We start from the raw sequence: 5,679 nt of genomic DNA on the forward strand, positions 1-5,679 counted from the left end.
TACATTTCCACCTGGTCTCATATATAATTTTGACATAAACATGTCTTTATCCCATCTATAATCAGACATCGAAGGGCAATGAAGAGTAACTATTAATGAGACATCGAAGGGCAATGAAGAGTCTCAAATTGTAAGTCTGGATAGCTATGTCTAGGGTAATAATTTCTAGTTTTACCTTGATAACCAATATTTTTCATATTTTTAATTTTGTTAATTTCTAACTCATTGGGGTCTTGTGATAATACATTGACTTGAGAATTATTTGTGATTGTCAACCTTTTTAATTCATCAGAGTTATTTTTTAATTTTGCTTCTTTTAATTCTTTTTCAGGTCCATTTATTAATTTATAAATAGGGCTTTTTGGATCTAGTTTGTAATCCTTATATGAATTTATTTTACTATGCATACTGGGGTGGTTTTTACTCACTTGTAATTCTACTCTATCTAATTGTTCAACCATAGTATATAATATTTGATTACTAAAGCTTAATTGAGTTTGGACTCTTCCTATTTCTTTATTTTCATGATTTGGATGCTTAATTGTTTTAAAGGGTGAAGCTTCGAATATAATTCCATTCTTTTTTATTTTTATTGTTTCTAATGGAGGATGTATAGATGCTATTATTTTATCATCTACAATCTTCCATTTATTACTTATTTTAGTATTAACATTTATGTGATTATTTCTAATAAAAGGGTTTTTTATATTATTTTCTAAACAGTAATTTTCAAACCAGTTAAAGAAATAAATATTTAATCTTATTTCTTTAAGATACACATAATATTTTTCTCTATAATCACTTGTTATTTCTTTTGAGAAAGTATCAAAATACCATTTTCTTTTATCTGTATTATAATCTACTTCGAAATCTTCTGTTAACCAGCCTTTGTCTATTTCAAATTCTTCTTCTAATTCATTTACTCCTGTTGAAGTTGTGGGAATTTAGAGAAAATGAGGAGAGAAAATAATAAGGGCTTGAATATTATTGATAATAGCTTAATGCTGACTTGATTACAAAAGACTCAATATTAATCTCTATTTATAGAGAAACATAGACTCAATCCTAAATCAAGAATAAATCATAATAATGAGAGATATTCTAAGATTCTCTATGATTATAAGTTGATCATAGAAAATAGCTCAAGATACTCTAATATAATATAAAAGATATTGTAAGATATTTTCTAATATTCTAACACTCTCCCTCAAGCTAAAGCTTACTAAGCTTTAACTTGCTACAAGATAACAATGTTTTGCTCCGCAAAATAATAATAAAAAGATGGAAAGGAAACTCCAGGATGCAGGTGAAGTCGAAGAGAATTGCTATAAATACAGCCTAACCAGATAGCTGGAATGATCTATAACATGAGAGCAATTCATGGCAAGCAGTTGAACAACACAACGTCCGTCCTTCTAAAAAACTGCATTTGGAAGCTTCAAACCAATAATATCAGAGACTCAAAATATTTAAACTTGAATTTTTTTCAAGGAGAGAGAGGCATGCTTCAAGTAGAGAAAGGCAAGGTCAGTACATCTGGGACAAAGATGGGGTCAGTGTATCTAGGACAAATTGCCAAGTTGTATGCATGTGGTTCGAAAGAAAAAAAAAACTTAAAACAGATCTGAAACTAGGTAGGAAAACTCAATCTAGACGAATGAAACATTATGCCTGAAAGCGGACAGGCGCGCTTAAGCTCGTGTGGAGCAACTTTTGACCTAAAAGAAAATCTGAGTTGGGTAGATTGGGAGATTTCGCACACAATGGAAGTGGTTGTGTCGGAAAACGTTTCCAGCAGCGACGACATGCAGCAACGGTAGATGGCAGCAGTAGGAGACGGGATAGCAGCAACGACAGGAAACACACGGCGGCGGCAACAGATCTACTCGCAAGAAAATTTACCAAAATTAGTGGCAGCGGCGACTTTTATACTAGTTCACCCAATGAAGGCTACGTCCAGTCGTCGCACACTTGTGATATTTCACTAATGATCAAATTGATCAACCTCTAACAGATGTTACTTACACTTTGTGTATTCTATAGCCTCACTAAGCTTACAATCTTGTTTCTTACAAGTTCCAAACTATTTCCAAGTGTAACTCACGTTGAAATTATAAAGAGATATGAATATGATCGTTTCTCTTTTCTTAAATACTTTCTAAAAAGATATTTCAAAGATCTAGTGTAGGATTATAGAAAGTATGAAGAGATGATGGATATTGCTCTTGATAGCTTTAAGATACTTGATCTTTTTATGCAATGTTGTTGTATCATTAATGATGAAGGGCTTGCTGCCTTTTACAGAAGTCTTGTGATGATCCTTCCATGTGCCAAGCTCTTTATGACCGTTGGAAAGTTAATTCAAAAAGTCCAAGGTCTTTCATCATATTTACAGAACTGCCATCCAACTGCCCTTGGACAGACTTAGTCCATCCTCGAGCAGGAAGATCACCCTCCTTGGAACTTGGCATTGAGCTGTCCTTTTCTTTTCTCATTCTTCAAGACATGTAAGGCTATATCTTTGACTGTGGGCTACAACCATTCTGAACTTTGAAGTGCTATGTCATTTTCAACTTTTGAGAGTGATGTTGACAATAGAGAACCATCCTTAAGCATGTGGGTCAGATTTCCTTTCTTCAAGACATGTGAAGGCTTCTATTTTTGGCTTGTTTGTTGTTGCCTTTCTGAAGATTGACTCTATATTGTTTTCAATCATACAAGAATGATATATAGGTATGCTTTTAGCCTTTGCACATGATATGATGGGTTGCTTTCAACAGTGTTGGGTTGCTTTCCAAGACAATGACCATAAACCCATTCCAGTATAATCCATCAATTAGTAGGTCAATAGAATTTGGAGAAAAATTTCCTAATGAATTAAGAGACAAAACTCAATAATAATAATAATAATAATAATAATAATAATAATAATATGTAATAATAATAATAATATGTAATAATAATATTAATAATAATATTAATAATAATAATAATAATAATAATAATAATAATAATAACAAGCTAAATCCTAGTCGAAAAGGATATACTAATGCATTACTAAAATGGTTAAACGAATTTGTGTCATTTGCAATCCAACAACCAAACATATGAAATATAGAAATTAGATGTCGTTGTTCTGTTTGCAAAAATATTGATTTCTTAGACTTTGAAGTTGTTAACATTTATATTTTAAGGAAGTAGTTTAAACCTGACTATTAGTATTGGACATCTCATGGAGAAAGTGATCCAGAGTTGCATGTAGAAATTAAAAGGAAAAATATGCACAAGAGCGACATAACAATCATTTTAATAAATTTGAGAGCATGGTTTATGATGTTATTGGACCACAGTATCAAATGCATTATGATGAAGAATTAAAGGATTCTTCAAATATAGAATGATCAAAAGTTTTATGATTTACTAAATGCAGCTCAAAAGCCATTGTGACCGGGATGCAACGATAACACTGAAGTGTCTTTTGTTGTTAGATTGTTGGCAATTAAATTAGAGGAAAATATTTGTCAACAATCTTTTAATCAAATAGTGACACTTATGAAGGAGACAAAATCTTTCAAAACTTGGTCTCACTGTGGAAAAAATAGATTGTTGTGTAAATGGTTGTATGTTATTCTACACTAATGAATGTAAACAATTAAAAGAATGCAAGTTTTGTAATGCACCTCGTTATGAGAAAAAAAAAGATTGGTAGGCATGAATTCAAAGAGGTACCTATGAAAACAATGCAATATTTACCGCTAATTCCCAAACTTAAAAGATTAAATGCTTCGATGAGCTCAGCTCCACATATGAGATAACATTATGAAAATAGACGAGAACCAGGAGTGATGTGTCATCCATCAGGTGGAGAGACTTGGAAACACTTTGATCAAATTTATCCTTACTTTGTTGTTGAACCGAGGAATGTATACCGATGGTTTTACCCCATTTAGTCATACTACCTAACCTTATTCATGTTGACAGATAATTGTCACTCCTTACAATCTTCCTCCAGAACTATGCATGACAACTCCCTACGTTTCTCGCTTCGATTATTCCTGGATCACATAATCCAAAGAGCAAGATAGATGAGCTCAAATATTTATGGAATGAAAGAGTGCTTACTAAATCGATCGCTATTATATTTATTGATCGCTATTATATTTATTGACCGCTATTATATTAATTGACCGATTTTTTCCATTTAATAACCGAACAATTGATCTCTAAAAGCGCTTTTTCAATAATTCTAATACATCATTTCTCCTTAATAATTAAGCTACCTTTAATGTCACATTTTGTTTCTTTAACATTATTAAAGAAAATGGATTAGTGATGTCATCCAAGAAAATGAAATTATTTCAGGGTAATATTAGATTTTTAGGATTCAACATTTATCAAGGAACAATAACACCAATTAATAGGTCAATATAATTTTGAGAAAAATTTCCTAATGAATTAATAGATATAGGAGGAGGTCGTTAACAAAATAAAATTAAGTTGCTAGTATATGCAAAATAGGAGTGACACCTTATTTGTTTTGATATATTTACTCAACCATATTAATTTTGAGGTTTTTTTTTTCTATTAAATGTACTTTGATTTTTTAAAATATTTTATAATCATTTTTTACAATGTTTTATTTTTATTATTTATATTACTTTTTCATTTATTGGATTGCATTGGTCAGCGCTTAAGTGGATTATGAGGTACTTAAATGGCTCACTGACAGCAGGTTTAAAATTCAAAAAGAATCATCATGACAATTAACCAATCAAATGATATGTGGACTCGGATTATGCTGGAAACATGGACACTAGAAAATCAATTTCAAGTTATGTTTTCACTCTATATGGAATTGTTGTAAGTTGGAGAGCAATTACGCAGTCGGTGGTAGCACTTTCTACAACTCAAGTTGAATTCATTGCGCTTACTGAAGGTGTTAAAGAAGCTTTATGGATGAAAGGACTTATTGGTGAACTAGGAATAAATCAGAGTTAACTCAGCTGATGCATTCACCAAATCATTTTCACAAGCTAAGTTCAAGCATTGTTTGGACATAGTTGGCTTCAAAAAAGAGTAAAGATGAAGCAATGGTAGCAAGATCAATGATTGAACTATTCTGATATTGAGTCAAGATGGAGAATTGTGAATATGTGTCTCAAATCATCTAACTAAAGTTAGTTAAGCTTTAGTGGTTTTTATAACTACATTTGGCAAGGTTAGTTATGATAGGTGTTTATAGTTAATTTGCTTGTGTATACTATAAGTAAAGTTGTAATATTGTAGCAGTTGTAATGTTGTTGTTGTAGTAGTAAGAGCTGGAAACTAAGAGAGGCATATGCAACTCATCATAGAATATCATAGAGAGATGATTAAAATGAGAGAAAGAAATATTAATAGAAAGGCTAGTATTGATGGTTCATAAATTGAGAAGGCTTTAATCTTGTAGAGTTCAATTAACAATAGTGGATTAATCTTGCTTGCTTGCCTGTGAGACCGAACACGTAAATTTTTTGTGTTATTCTTTCCTTATCCTTCTTTAATTTTAATGTGAAAACTGTTTCAGAACATTCTCTATTTTCAGCAGAAAAACCCAAAACGTTCTACGTTTTCTGGTTTTTTCAGTTCTGTCCAAAACGTTCTACGTTTTCTGGTTTTTTCAGTTCTGTCCAAAACGTT

The sequence above is a fragment of the Cicer arietinum genome, chromosome 2, assembly GCF_000331145.2.
Source record: "Cicer arietinum cultivar CDC Frontier isolate Library 1 chromosome 2, Cicar.CDCFrontier_v2.0, whole genome shotgun sequence".
Lineage (NCBI taxonomy): Eukaryota > Viridiplantae > Streptophyta > Magnoliopsida > Fabales > Fabaceae > Cicer > Cicer arietinum.